Source organism: Gorilla gorilla, chromosome 12 (genome assembly GCF_029281585.2).
Source record: "Gorilla gorilla gorilla isolate KB3781 chromosome 12, NHGRI_mGorGor1-v2.1_pri, whole genome shotgun sequence".
NCBI classification, from domain to species: domain Eukaryota; kingdom Metazoa; phylum Chordata; class Mammalia; order Primates; family Hominidae; genus Gorilla; species Gorilla gorilla.
In genome coordinates this window covers 88782780-88797363 of record NC_073236.2, presented here as the reverse complement: position 1 = coordinate 88797363, position 14584 = coordinate 88782780, and the positions used below count along the sequence as shown (strand labels likewise).

Sequence of the window (14584 nt, the reverse complement as noted above, 5' to 3'; positions counted from 1 at the left end):
ATATGTACACAGTTCCACTGGGTTCATGCCTAGGAATGGAATTGCTGGGTCATGGGTTAATTTTAGTAGTTGTTGACAAACAGATTTCCAAAGTTGTCACTATTTATACACTGAAAAACAGTGTGTGAGAATTTCTCTCTTTCTGGCCAAAAAAATTTATCAATCATTTTAATTTTCGATATTCTAGTTGGTTTCACTGGTATCTCATTAACATTTTATTTTTTAATTTCCAGATGACCAATTATGTTAGGTACCTATTCATATATTTATAGGCCATTAGGATATCCTCTTTTAAAAAGGGTCTATTCATGTCTTTTGCCCATTTTTAAATAATTTGATTACTTGTCTTTTAAAATCAATTGTAGGGACTCTAAATTTTCCGGGTATGATTGCTTGTGCAGTTATATGTATTAAAATATTTTCCCCCATCTGTAATTAACCTTTATTCCTTCTTCATTTTTTTGATAAACAGAAAACTTAAATGTTAATGTAATTCAATTTGTTAATATTTTCCTTTGTAGTTATTGTTTCATGTGTCCTGTTTAAGAAAATCTTCCTATCTTGATATATATTCTCCTGTGTTACATTGCAAAAAGTTTTTAATTTTAATCCTTCTCACTTAGATTAATATTTCCTCAGGGAGTATTTTTTACCCATAGGAGTATCCAATTAATCCAGAATTATATATTGAAAAGGCTATAGTGTATTCATTATTCTACAGTGTCAACTTTATCAAAATCTATTTGATAGATTTTATATTTTATATCATTCTTCATTTATCTTTTTGTCTCAATGAGCTTTTATAATGAATCAATATTTTGTAGCTTTTAATAATTCAGCATTATGCACGTTTATTATACTTCATATATATATATACTTTATTAGATTAAGTAAATTCCTTTCTAATCCCAATCTAATATTGGTGAAATCCTTCAAATACTGTTTCAACATTTATTGAAATAATCATATAATTTGTCTTATTTCTTTGGTTAATGTGATGAATTACACTGGTTATTTTTGAAATTTTGACCATTCTTAAATTCCTGGCATATGCATTTCTTGTTCATCATATATTACTCTTTTATTAATTTTCTTTGGTAATATTGTATATAGGATTTCTGCCAAAATCCAGAAAGAAAGTAGCCTACAATTTGGGAGCAGGTTTACACTATCTTTATAAAACAAGATGGAAAGTATTGTGGGTTTCTTTTCTATTCTATGGAAGAGTTTACGTAATAACGTTATTGTTTTTCTCATCAAATTCTTAGTAGAATATTCACTAGCGAGATCACGTAAGCTAAGATTTTATTTTTTTCTATTCATAGAAGATTTCTACAGATGCTCCATTTCCCCTGGTGTTAAGTAATTTTTTTATTCTCTCTTTTTACTTTTATAAATGTTACTAGGGAGTTATTAATTTTAATTATGTTTCCTAAGAATCAGTGATTGTTTACTTTTTTTTCTTTTTTTTTTTTTTTTTTTTTGAGACGGAGTCTCCGTCTGTCGCCCAGGCTGGAGTGCAGTGGTGCGATCTCGGCTTACTGCAAGCTCCGCCTCCCGGGTTCGAGCCATTGTCCTGCTTCAGGCTCCCGAGTAGCTAGGACCACAGGTGCCCGCCACCACGCCCGGCTAATTTTTTTGTAATTTTTTTTTTTTTTTTTTTTTTTTTTTTTAGTGGAGACGGGGTTTCACCTTGTTAGCCAGGATGGTCTCAAACTCCTGACCTCGTGATCCGCCCACCTCGGCCTCCCAAAGTGCTGGGATTACAGGCGTCAGCCACCGCGCCCGGCCATTGTTGTTTTCTTTTTACTGTATTTTTGTTTCTATATAATTGATTTCTGCTACTTAAGTTATTTATCTTCTGTTTCCTTTGGGTTTAATACACTCTTGTAAGCTCTTAGTTCTCAAGGTGTATAGTTAGAACTTTAATTTTCACTTTCTTCTTTTCTATCTAATCTCTCCATCAAAGATTATAATTTCCTTCTTAGTATGACTTTAGCTGCACTCCAGCAGTTCAACTATGTAGTATTTCATTATTATTTAGGTAAATTATTTTTCATTGCTAGATGTGATTTCTTTTTCATCCATGGATAATCAGACTTAACTAGGAATTTTTTTGTGATCCATAGATACATGAACTAATTTTCAAATACTGGGTGATTTTTTTCCATGATACTACCCATGCGTAATTCATATTCCTTATGATATCAACCCTTTGAAATTTGTTAAAACTTCAGGCCTTGTATTTGTTAATTTTTTTAGATGTTAACACTTTACATTTTAAGGAGCTAATGTTTTATGTCTGCCAGATCAAGTTTATTTACCATATACTTTATATATTCTAAATACTTCACATTCTGTAAAAGTTTCTTTACATATTTTGTTATAAATACATAACCTTCATGTATTTTTTCTTTATATATTTGTTTAATTTGTTTAATGAAAAATTAGATTGTTATATATTCCTGGTAGATGAATGTTTTAAACATTCTGTTGTATTCCTTTTCATCTGTAGTGATACTGCTTGCCTTAAAGTTAATTTTATCAGTTATTAATATTGCTAACCCAGATATATTTTGGTTAGTTTCCATAAGGTATATCTTTTTTATTTTTTGCCTTATTCTTTCTGTATGTTTTAATTTATTATACTTCTTTTATAAATTGCATTTGGTTGACTTTTTAAATTCCATATGAAAGTCTTTGTCTTTTACTTGGAGTTCTTTGTCTATTTATATTTAAAGTCATTACTGATACATTTGAGTATGTATGTAGCATCTTACTATTTATGTTCTTATCATCTCCTTTCTTTTATTACATTTGTTACTTAATATTTTCTCCTGTAGGAGCATTTAGTGGTTTCCTAGGAGCATAGCATGAGTGATCGATTTATCAGAGTCAAACATAAATTAATACTTCCAGGACAATGCAAGAACTTTTAAATTTTTAAAATTCTTTTGCCCTTTTCTGTTTTTTGTGCTATTGTTGTTTTTATTATATTTCTACATTATAATCCATAGCTCACTACAATGATTACTTCATAGGTCAATATTTATTTATAATTATTTATACATATATCTTTTTCTTTGCTCTTCATTCCTTCTTTTACTTACTTGCTTCCATTGAACTTATTTTTTTCTGTATGAAAAATTCCCTTTGTTATTTCATTTAGTTTGTGTACCTGTGGAGTGTATTTTACAATACACTCATTTTGGCATTCATTTTGAAAAGAAAACTATACTGGATAGAATATTCTAGTTTGGACATTATTTCTTTAAGCATTTAAAAAATATCCCAATATTTTCTGGCTTCCACTTACTATGTTGAAATGTCAGCTCTGCAGTTTTATCATTGCTCCTTTAAGCTAATGTGTCTTTCCAAGGCCTTTTCCCAGGTCCTCCTCTCCCAACCCGATGGTGGTTTTTAAGACCATAATTTTAGGCATTTTTACTATGAGCATTTAAGTGACGGTTTTCTTTGTGTTTTTCCTGCTTATGGGCTTTCTAAATATTTAAGCTTATATTTTTCTTTGGTTTTGGAAAATTCATGGCCAGTATCTAGTTTTATATTGCTTGATCCCAACTAATTATCTCCTCTTTTTGTTTGGACTACAGTTGCATGTATGCTGGATAACTTCACCACATTCTATATGTCTCAAGTACACATGCTTTTTCTTCTTCTTTTCTATAATTTTTTTCTTTTTTTGCTTCAGTCTTGATATTTTCTATTAACCATTTATCTAACTTACTAATTTTCTGTTCTATTGATTCTAACCTAGTCAATTTATTCAGTTTAAACCAGTGGTTGTATTTTTTCCAGTTATAGGGTTTCTATTTGATTAGTTTTAATGATTCCGGTCCCGTTATTTGATAATATTTTTCCTCATATTATCTATTTTTTAAACATGTTAATTATAATTATTTGGTATTTTATATCTGATAACTGCAATGTCTGAATGACTTATTTTATTTTTGCCTCCTTTTTTAAAACTTTCCTTTTCTCAATCATTTGGTTTCATGCGTCAAATACCTGGTAATCTTTGATTGAATGCCACCTTCATTTTGTTTTGAGTTCTCGACCTTTAACCTAACTTAAATGTCATGAGCACAACAGCATAGCAGACTGTCAGGCTAATCACAATATACTGTAGATATCTTTGCCTAGCAACTCTTGGTTCTCTGAGTTGCTCTCGGAGCAACCAAACTGTAAAATATTTTAAGATTTTTCTAAGACTTTAAGATTATTTAAGATTAGAGGCTGGTACAGTTTTTTTTTTTCAAGATTAATCTAGTTCTTGATCAGAGAATTGGTCTACATAAGCCATTCTATCTTCACTAGAAATAGAGATTCAAATAGTATCTATTATCTGTGTTATTAAAGAAAGTTCGTGGCATGTCAGGGGATGGATTTGGAAATGACTTTTGGAAGACATTAAGGCCTATGAAGGCCTTGCTCTACATTCTACCTTCTGTAACTACTAAATAAAGAGCACAACCTATAAAGGCCTTTTATTCTGACAGAAGTTAGAATGTTTTCCTCATGGCATAGGTAGCTTCGTGCAGATTTTCTTCTTCCAATAGCAAATTAATCTATTTGCAAACAGTTGTGCTTTTTATTTCTTTTGTAAATTTTCAATCATTTTTAAAATGTGCAAATCAGGCATTGCTGCCCAATGTGTAAATTATTAATGTGTACCTAGGTTAAGGTACATAGAACTATTTCCTCTAAACTATAAACTGTGAATACATTTGACTTCAATATAAAAACAGAGTTCAGTTATGACACTATCATGTTTATAAGCACTGACTTTTGTTTTAAAACCATCCATCATCAATTGAGTAAGAGTGAGCATGCCTTTTCCTACTTTCCATTGCTGTGCTCCCCAGAGTAATCCAGGGGATTCTCACCATAAAAACTGAAATTATTCTGTAAATACTATCTGCAGGATAGATGGATTCTAGAATAATCATGTCCAGAGTTGTGGACACGATATTGTGAAATGTTCTAGTTGCTGGTGATTTCTTTTAAGGCAACTGGGGAGAAACTATTTGCTTCTTGAGGAAAGTCACTATGTGTAGCTTGTTTGCTTGTTTCCTCAGAATCTCACACTGTGCCTACCACGTGGTAAGTATGCACTCAATAGTTGTTTAACGAATGTACAAAAAGCAGAATTTCTAGATAATGCTTAAAATGTAGACTAATAGTTATTAAAGTTTTGGCCAAATGTGAGTAAAAATAATATGTAAATCAGAGTCCATTGTTTCTTATTAAATTACCAAAAAGACACGAGGCAAAAGTAAGAATCTCATATCCTCAAATAATACAGGATTTCTAGAACTTTGTTATTTCTTTTGCTGAAATGAGCTATATTTGTTGATATAAGATGTCTACTTTTAGAAATTAGGATGAGTTTGTTTAGTATTTCTCATGTTTTATATTTCATAGAAATTCATGATGGAACCAGTAAAACTATTGAGAACTTTCTGTAATACTTTTACTTTCTGAGAAAGCATTTGAAATAATAGAATTATGAAGCTTGAAATTACCTAGACATTCTGTGCATTTTTCCAGCACTGCATAGGACAATACCATAAATACTTAATACTGAAGTATCAATTTTAATTTTTAATGTTTCTGAAAAGGGGAGATCCATTATTATATAAAATTAATGCAATCCAGGGCATTATAATCCTTATAAAGCAAAAAATTTTCGCTTAGCTTTCAACCCAAAAATCTTTCTGCTGGCATTAAGATATTAATATTTTTGATAGTAATAACTATTATAGTATTTTATATGTTTTGAAAGTCAAAACAATCTGATAATAGAAAAATCAAACAACACATATTTCACAGGATATTAAAAGCACCCAGATCAGATTTCTAGAGGTAATCGCTATCAATGTGATGATGAGCATCTTCATTGCTAATTATACTCACCCACTCATTTTTTGTTATTTAAATTATTAAGCTAAACTATGAGGAGCCTTTTCCTTAGCAACATGGTTAATTTTACTCAATTGTCAGTCATTGTAAAACATGGTTCTGGCATTCAGATAGTTTCAAAGTGATTATAGCCATTTTTATTTGTCAACAAGCATTTCAGATGTGTTTGTAAGTAAGTGTAAATCTCTAGAAAAAAATCTATTATTTATTTTTGTCACTAGCCATTTTATAAGAGTATATGTAAGCTGCACTTAATTGGGGATGTGAATTAATATTGATTGAGCCCTCAAGTAAAAAGCTGATGAGGTGTTATTCCTTAAAATAATCAAAAGTATCTTTGTGAATATTATATTATTATGTATGTGTAAAGGCTATTCTCTCACCTACCCAAATTATCAGTTTATTAACCTAGGCCGCATAAGCAACAAGACCATTCACAAGTATACCCAGAAATAAAGATGAGTTAGTCAATATGACACTCATCATGGCATCTCAACTTTGATTGCATACTTTTATCACATGGGGACATTTAAAATGCCTTTCTTTCTCTCCTGATACTATGATTAATTTTTTGAAGTATTTATGTATTTAAATTGACACATTGTACATATTTATGGGGTATAATTTGATATTTGGATACATATCTATATTGTATAATGATCCAATCAGTGGAGTAAATATATCTATCACCTCATGAATTTATCATCACTTCGTGGTGAGAACCTTCGAAAACTTCTCTTCTAGCCACTTTGTAATATAAAATATTTTACCCTTAACCAATGTCACCTTGCTGTATAATAGAATACCAGAATTTATTCATCCTATTTAATCGTCACTTGGCGCCCGTTGACCAACCTCTCCCCATTCTCTTCTCCCCCTTCCCCTTCCCAGTCTTTAATAAGTGTTATTCTACTCTGTGCTTCTATAATATTGACTTTTTTTTAAATTGACACAGTTTTGCTTTGTTGCTCAGGCTAGAGTGCAGTGGCACCATCTCACTGCAACCTCAGCCTCATGGGTTCAAGTGATTCTTATGCCTCAGCCACCTGAGTGGCTGGGATTACAGGTGCGCGACACCACACCCAGCTAATTTTTTGTATTTTTAGTAGAGATGGAGTTCCGCCATATTGGCCAGGCAGGTTTCAAACTCCTGGTCTGAAATTATCTGCCTACCTCAACCTCCCAAAATACTGGGATTATAGGTGTGAGCCACCATGACTGGCCAGTATTGAACTTTGTAAAACTTCCAAATATATGTGAGATCATGCAATATTTGTCTTTCTGGCTCTGGCTTATTTAATTTAACATGATATCCTCCGGGCTCATCCATGTTGTTGCAAATGACAGAATTTCATTCTTTTTTGTAACTGCATAGTATTCCATTGTATATACATACCATGTATTCTTTATCCATTTATTTGTTGTTCGACACTTTTAGGTTGATTTCATTTTTGGCTATTGTAAATGGTGCTGTAATAAACACGAAAGTGCATATATTTCTTTGACATGCTGATTTCATTTCCTCTGGACATATACCCTACAGTTAGGTTGCTGGATTATATGATAGCATCATTTTTAGTTTTTTGAGAAATTTCCATACTTTTTTTCTACCATTGCTTTACTAGTTTACAATCCCCAAAACAATGTATAAGTGTTTCCTTTTCTTTACATCCGTGCCAACACTTGTTTTCTTTTGTCTTTTTGATAATAACCATTCTAACAGGAATCAGGTGTTATTGTGGTTTTGGTTTGCACATCCCTGTTGATTAGTTACATTGAGCATTTTAAAATATACCTGTTGGCCATTTCTATATGTCCTTTTGAGAAATGTCTATTCAGGTATTTTGCCCATTTTTAAATTGGGTTTATATCTTTTTTTTGTTTGTTTTGTTGAGGTGTTTAACCCATTTATATATTGTGGATATCAAGCCCTTGGCAGATGTATAATTTGCAGCTGTTTTCTCCTATTCTGTAGACCAAGCTTGTCCAACTCACAGCTCACAGGCTGCATGTGGCCCAGGACAGCTTTGAATGCAGCCCAACACAAATTTGTAAACTTTCTTAAAACATTATAAGATTTATGCAAAGACTTTTTTTAAGCTCATTAGCTATCATTAGTGTTAGTGTATTTTATGTGCAGCCCAAGACAATTCTTCTTCCAGGGTAGCTCAGGGAAGACAAAAGATTGGACATCTCTGCTGTAGACTTTCTTTTCACTTTGCTAATTGTTTCCTTTGCTGTGCAAAAAGCTTTTAGTTTGATGCAATTTCATTTATTTATTTGCTTTGTTCTCTGTGCTTTTGAGATCTTATTTTAAAAATTATTGCCCAGCCCAATGTGAGGAATTTTTCTTATGTTTTCTTCTAGTAGTTTAATAGTTATGGGTTTTACACTTAAGTCTTGTCTTTAATCCATTTTGAGTCAATTTTTCTATATGATGAGAAGTATGGGCTTAGTTTTATTCTTCTGCATGTGGATATCCGGTTCTCCCAGCACCATTTAAGAGACTTTCTTTCCCCCAACATGTGTTCTTGACACCTTTGTTGAAAATCAGTTGACTGTACTTGTTTGAATTTATTTCTGGACACTCTATTCTGTTTCAGTAGTCTATGTATGTGTTTCTGTTCCAGTACCATGTTGTTTTGGTTACTACAGCTTTGTAGCATATTTTTGAGTCAGGTAATATGATGCCTCTAGCTTTGTTCTTTGTGCTCAGGATTCAGTTGGCTGTTCTGAGTATTTTGTGGTTCCATATGAATGTTAGAATTGTTTTTTCTATTTCTGTGAAGAATGTCATTGATATTTTGATAGAGATTGCATTAGGTCCGTAGATCACTTTGGGTAAGATGGCCATTTTAACAATGTTAATTCTTCCAGTCCATGAACATGAGACATTTTTCCATTTATTTATGATCTCTGTTTCTTTCATCAAAGTTTTAGAGTGTTTAGTGTAGAGGTAAATCTTTCACCTTCTTGATTAAGTTTATTCCTAAGTATCTTATTTTTTATAGCTTTTTAATTTATTGTTCGGGTAGTTCACTGTTGGCATGTAAAAATGCTACTGATTTTCAGATGTTGATTTTGTATCCTGCAAGTGTAATAAATTTGTTTATTAGTTATAACAATTTTATGGTGGAGTCTATAGGATTTTCTATATATGATTATGTCATCTGCAAACAGGGACAATTTGACTCCCTCCTTTCCAATTTGGATGTCTTTTATTTCTGTCTATAGTCTAATTGTTGTGGCTAGGACTTCGATTCCATGTTAAATATAAGTGGTTAAAGTGAGTATCATTTTCTTTTCCTTGATCTTAGAGAAACAGCTTTCAGCTTTTATCCATTCAGTCGGATGTTAGCAGTGTGTTTGTCAGATATGGCTTTTATTGTGCTGAGGTACATATCCTCTCTACCTAATTTGTTGAGAATTTTTATTATGACCAGGTGTTGAATTTTAACACATTCTTTTTCTATATCTATTGAAAGGATCGTATGTTTTTCTTTCTTTCTGTTAATGATGTATATTACACTTATTGATTTGCGTGTGTTAAACCATCCTTGATCTCACTTGATAACAGTGAATGATCTTTTTAATGTGTTAGTGCATTCAGTTTGCTAGTATGTTGTTGAGAATTTTTGTATCTATGTTTATCAGAGATATTGGCATGTAGTTCTCTTTTTTTGTTTTATCTTTCTCCGGTTTTGTCATCAGGTTAATGATGGCCTCGTACAATGTCTACGCACCTACTCTTGCTCTTTTTCCTTTGTACGTTTTTAAGATACTGTCACCAACATGTTGCTTTGTCATAAGTCCCTTTAACCGAACACTCTTTCCTTTAACTGCTGTCCAAAGGTTAACTTTGAGTGTATGTTTCAGCTTTCTCACCGTTTTTTAGTCTGCAAATCTATGCCATGTTTAAACAAACAATTCTGAAAAGAGCCCTGCCATAGGGAGGTTTTAAGCAAGCTGTTTTCATCTAATAAAGACAATTGTGGCTAGCTGCGGTGGCTCATGTCTGTAATCCCAGCAGTTTGGGAGGCCAAGGTAAGCAGATCACTTGAGCCCAGGAGTTCAAGACCAGCCTAGGCAACATGATAAAACCCTGTCTCTACTAAAAATACAATAATTAGCTGGCTATGGTGGCACAAGCTTGTAGTCCCACCTACTTGGGAGGCTGAGGGGGAAGATCGCTTGAGACTGGAAGGCAAAGGTTGCAGTGATCTGAGATTATACCACTCCACTCCAGCCTGAGTGACAGAGCGAGATCTTGTCTTAAAAAAAAAAAAAAAAAAAAGATAATAGTGAAATAAGCAGTATGACAAAATCTGCTTCTATGAGTATATGTCACAAAAATTACTTAGTAGGCAATCAAGTACTTGGCTTTAGTTTCTTCTTGGTTATACTTGGTTATAGGACTTCAAAAGCATTTTCTTTAGAAAAATTCTCCCATTCAACATATAATAATAACAATAAAATAGAACCTTTGAAGACATTATTAGTTGTTGATGAGAACTATTATTTTATGAAGTCAATATTTTACTTAACATTAAAACCTGGATACAGTTTATTATGATTTTTTTTCTTTCTACACACTTCCTCACCTTCTTTATTTCTTGTTACATTCATTAGTTAAATAGAAAAAAATAATGATTAACCAAACTAAGTGTCAAGTATACTTGAGGGCACTCCCACTTCAATCTCAGGCTAGGGAAACATAAGTTCAGTTGGCTGCTTTACATAACAAATTTAATTAAATATTTGGAGCATGGTTTAAGTAGAAACATATTTATCCAGGAGATGCTATTGAAGGGCCACAACCTATTGTACTTAGATGTTAACCATGATTTTAAACAACTGTAGCCATTCTATACTGCACAGTTCACAGGTGCAGGGCTAGAACTAGGGTGTGGCTGGGGAGGCATATGCCTTTGGTGCAAAAGTTAAGGGGTTACTAAAAAACTCAAGAATTAAGATAAACAATATTTTAATGTACTAGGAAAAAATAAAATGCGAAAATATCCATGATGAACAAAAAAGATAACATTTTCAATAAAAACAATGTAACATTTAATTTGTTTAAAGTCCAGTGTTGCTTGTTAGTTAATTTGCTTCAGACTTTAACATGACTTGGCAGAGCATTTTATCCTGCCACTACTTTATATTTCATTTTTTTAATCCTCATTATTATTATTTACTTAGTTATTATTTTAGTGACAGGTTCTCACTTTATCACACAGGCTGGAGTACAATGGCATAATCATGGCTCACTGTAGCTTCAACTTCCTGGGCTCAAACAGTCCTCTTGCCCTGTCCTCTTGTGTAGCTAGAACTACAGATTCATGCCGCTAGGTCCAGGTAATTTGTATTTTTCAAAAACTTTTTGTAGAGAGTGGGATCTCACTGTGTTGCCCAGGGTCAAGTGATATTCCCACCTGGGCCTCCCAAAGTGCTAGGATTACAGTTATGAGTCACCGTACCTGGCCGGCACCTCCTAATTTTTGCACTCAAGGTAAGTGTCTTACCCATCTTCCACTAGTCCTGGCCCTGCATTAAAGGCTTTTCTTTGTCACTATAGCAAAAAGTAAGCATTTCAGGTTATACAGTGAAAGTTCAAACCAGATACTCTTTTTTTCACCTCTCTGTTAAGAAGAGGATTTGACAATGGGTAGTAGATCATCAACTCTAAAACTGGAAATTATTACTTATGGATAACCATAATCCTTTCCACCACCCCCACACGACCACCCACACCCACCATATTCTTATTTAATATCTGTAAGAGAGGATCTCAGAGTCTGTATTTTATAATAAATGCAAAATTGTTCTGTTGCAGGTTGTTCTGGAATCATACTTGAAGAAACAGTTGGCTAGACTCTAACAGCTGTTCACAATTTCTTGTATCTCTCCTGACGGAGGACAGTGTTTTTAAAGGTAACTATTTGATAAAATATAATAAAATGGCCAGAGATTGTGCATCTTTGCATTCAAAACTATTCCAAAAGTAAACAATAAAAAAGCTCTGGCATTTTTAATGACTCTTTAGCTTTTCATGGGACTTTCACAGCTATGTGGCTTTAAATTGCAGTTTGGAAATTGAATATGATAATAATTGGTGAATACTCCACTTAATTTATCTGTATTTTATTTCTAGTTACCTTGTGGGAAATTAACTATTTCACCTATATAGCCATTTTTTGAAATTATTACTTGAATTAAGAATATATTGCTTGAAATTATATAATATAGATATATATGCTCCTAAATATACCTACAAATTATTATAATGAGAGTGCTAATATTTTCTTAAAATTTCATAATGAATAAATGTAGGTTTTTAAATTTCTACCTCTTTTCATATTGTGTCAGCTTCTCAGTGTTTATGATAATCATCTTACAGGAACTATATACATTGAAATCACCTGGGGTGTTCACAGAACTACAGATTACTGAGCCTATTCCAATACCTATTGGTTTGGAATTTTCTAAAGGTAGAGCCGAAGAATTTGTGGTTTTAACCAGTATCCCTGTGAAATTCTGCTAAACCTTGAGTACCATTGGGGGTTAATCCTTCTGTTTGTGTTTGGTGTATATATATAGTCCATATGTTTTCAGTTTAATAATTTGGTGGGACCATTCAGTCTCCCAAGGATCTCTGTCCATTTCACACTTGACCTCCAAGTGCAGAGGAATATATAACCGCTCTTCTCTATTTCATAAATAGCAAAATAATAGAATAAGCATGATTAATAACAAGTCATTACTGTGTAAAAATTGTAATTTGAGTTTTCCTCTGATGCTTTTTCTGAATTTGTGGCTTATATTGTACTTTACAGCCATAGTACACCATATCAGCATGAGAGCTGTCACATAGAGCCAGAACAATAATCTGTCTGTCTCAATATGTCAGCACTCTTTTCCTGGGAACGAACCTAACAGAAGATACAGGAAGGACATGCTCTTAATTCTTAGAATATTAGCATCAGTTACTTGCTTATTTTCTTCCTAAATCTAACAGTATTTAAATTTTGCCAGTCTTCTCCAATACAAGTTTTATAGGCACACTGTCATCCATCATGTATTTATTTATATGCTCTGTGTCATCTCTCATTACCTCCCTATCTCTCTCTCTCTCTCTATGTATTCATCTGTTCATCTCCTTAATGATTTTCCTAAACTTTGACCATGCTTGCAATCTCTGTCTCTTCCAAATGGATGATTTCTGTTTTACTAATCTACTTCACATATAATTCAACACATTTAACATGCTAATGCCCAAACCTCACATGTGTAATTATCAAATCAGGGTTATTAGGGTGTCCATTATCTCAAACATTTACCATTTTTTAATGTTGGGGATATTCAAAATCTTCTAACTTTTTGAATTGTATAAAATACTTTTTAATAGAAACCTTTGCACATTTTTATTTGCAGCCACATTGTCTTTGCATTATTAAAACTCTTATCAGATTACTCCCTTGAAGAGGCTTAACAACATAAAAGCAATAAGAGGATAGCTCTGGCATACAAGAGCCTTGTGGCCCAAAATAATGATGTTAATTAATGCCAGTCCTTCATGAATACTGAGGAAATGTAAATGACAGCAAAAAGTAGTCACCATTTCCCCACTTCAGTCCTTAATTTACATACTGGTAGCAACCCCTTGACTATCTATCTCACATCAGTAAGAGTTTCTTACTAAGAAAAATATATAGTTGTTCTTGAGGACATGCTATCATAAGTCATTTATAAACAAGATATTTGATCATCAAACATGTAGATAATACAGTTAGCCTAACTTAAGAATATGGCCACATGGGTGATCTTGTGAAACAATTATTCATTCTTCTATCTATTTCAGGAATTTTACTTACTGCTAGGCATGAGACATGAACTTCTGAATCTTAGGAACTAGCACAAATTCTATTTTGTCATTAATTTCTGAATTTCATGGATATTTGGTGGCACTCTGAATAGTATTGAGAGGGGAGCTCAGTGACTCAGAAATGTACACTAGCAACTGTCACTCTGAATTCTAGCCAGGCAGCTTAAAGAATAACTTGGACTATCTACCCCCAAAATAAGACTTGTTATTTCTGTTTCAACTGCACTTTCAAAATATGTTTTCAAAATATGTTGAACCTGACTTGTCTACCTTTTAAAGACAAAAACTAGAATAGAAAACCTCCATGTTCCATCACCCAACTTTAAGGATTACTAATTCATATGCCATGTATCTTATTTGTTCTGAGCAGTTTCTGTGTTTGTAGTTTCCCAAACTCTGGGTTTGGCAAATTGCATCCCAAGGGGGAATATAACATGTTTCTCTCTTCCCTCCATCTCATATAAATTGGATATGAGATCTTGATTAGATTGAATTTAGGAGGTTTTGAGAATATTACCTTATAGGTAGCATTGTTCATTTTACTACAGAGACATATAATATCCACTTATCTTTCTTTTGGTAATGTTAGCAATTAATGATCATTGCCTATTACTGGACTAGAGTTTGTAAAATAGTGATGTTCTAATGCTTTTAATTCTTCTTAATGTATTAATTGAAATATTTGTATAAAGGGAAAGTTTTCCTTATCAAGTATTTGCTTCCCTTGAGTTACAGCTCATAGAGGGAAAGCTGGGCAAATGC

General features: G+C 32.7%; 1 long non-coding RNA gene across 1 annotated transcript in view; it reads left to right on the top strand.

The window, feature by feature from the left end:
• Positions 1-14584, top strand: part of LOC134756793 (uncharacterized) — a 1394997-nt gene that overhangs the window by 8180 nt on the left and 1372233 nt on the right. The window contains exon 2 of the long non-coding RNA XR_010129979.1: positions 11774-11871. This is a non-coding gene — a long non-coding RNA (uncharacterized lncRNA). The remainder of the gene's footprint in view (positions 1-11773; positions 11872-14584) is intronic.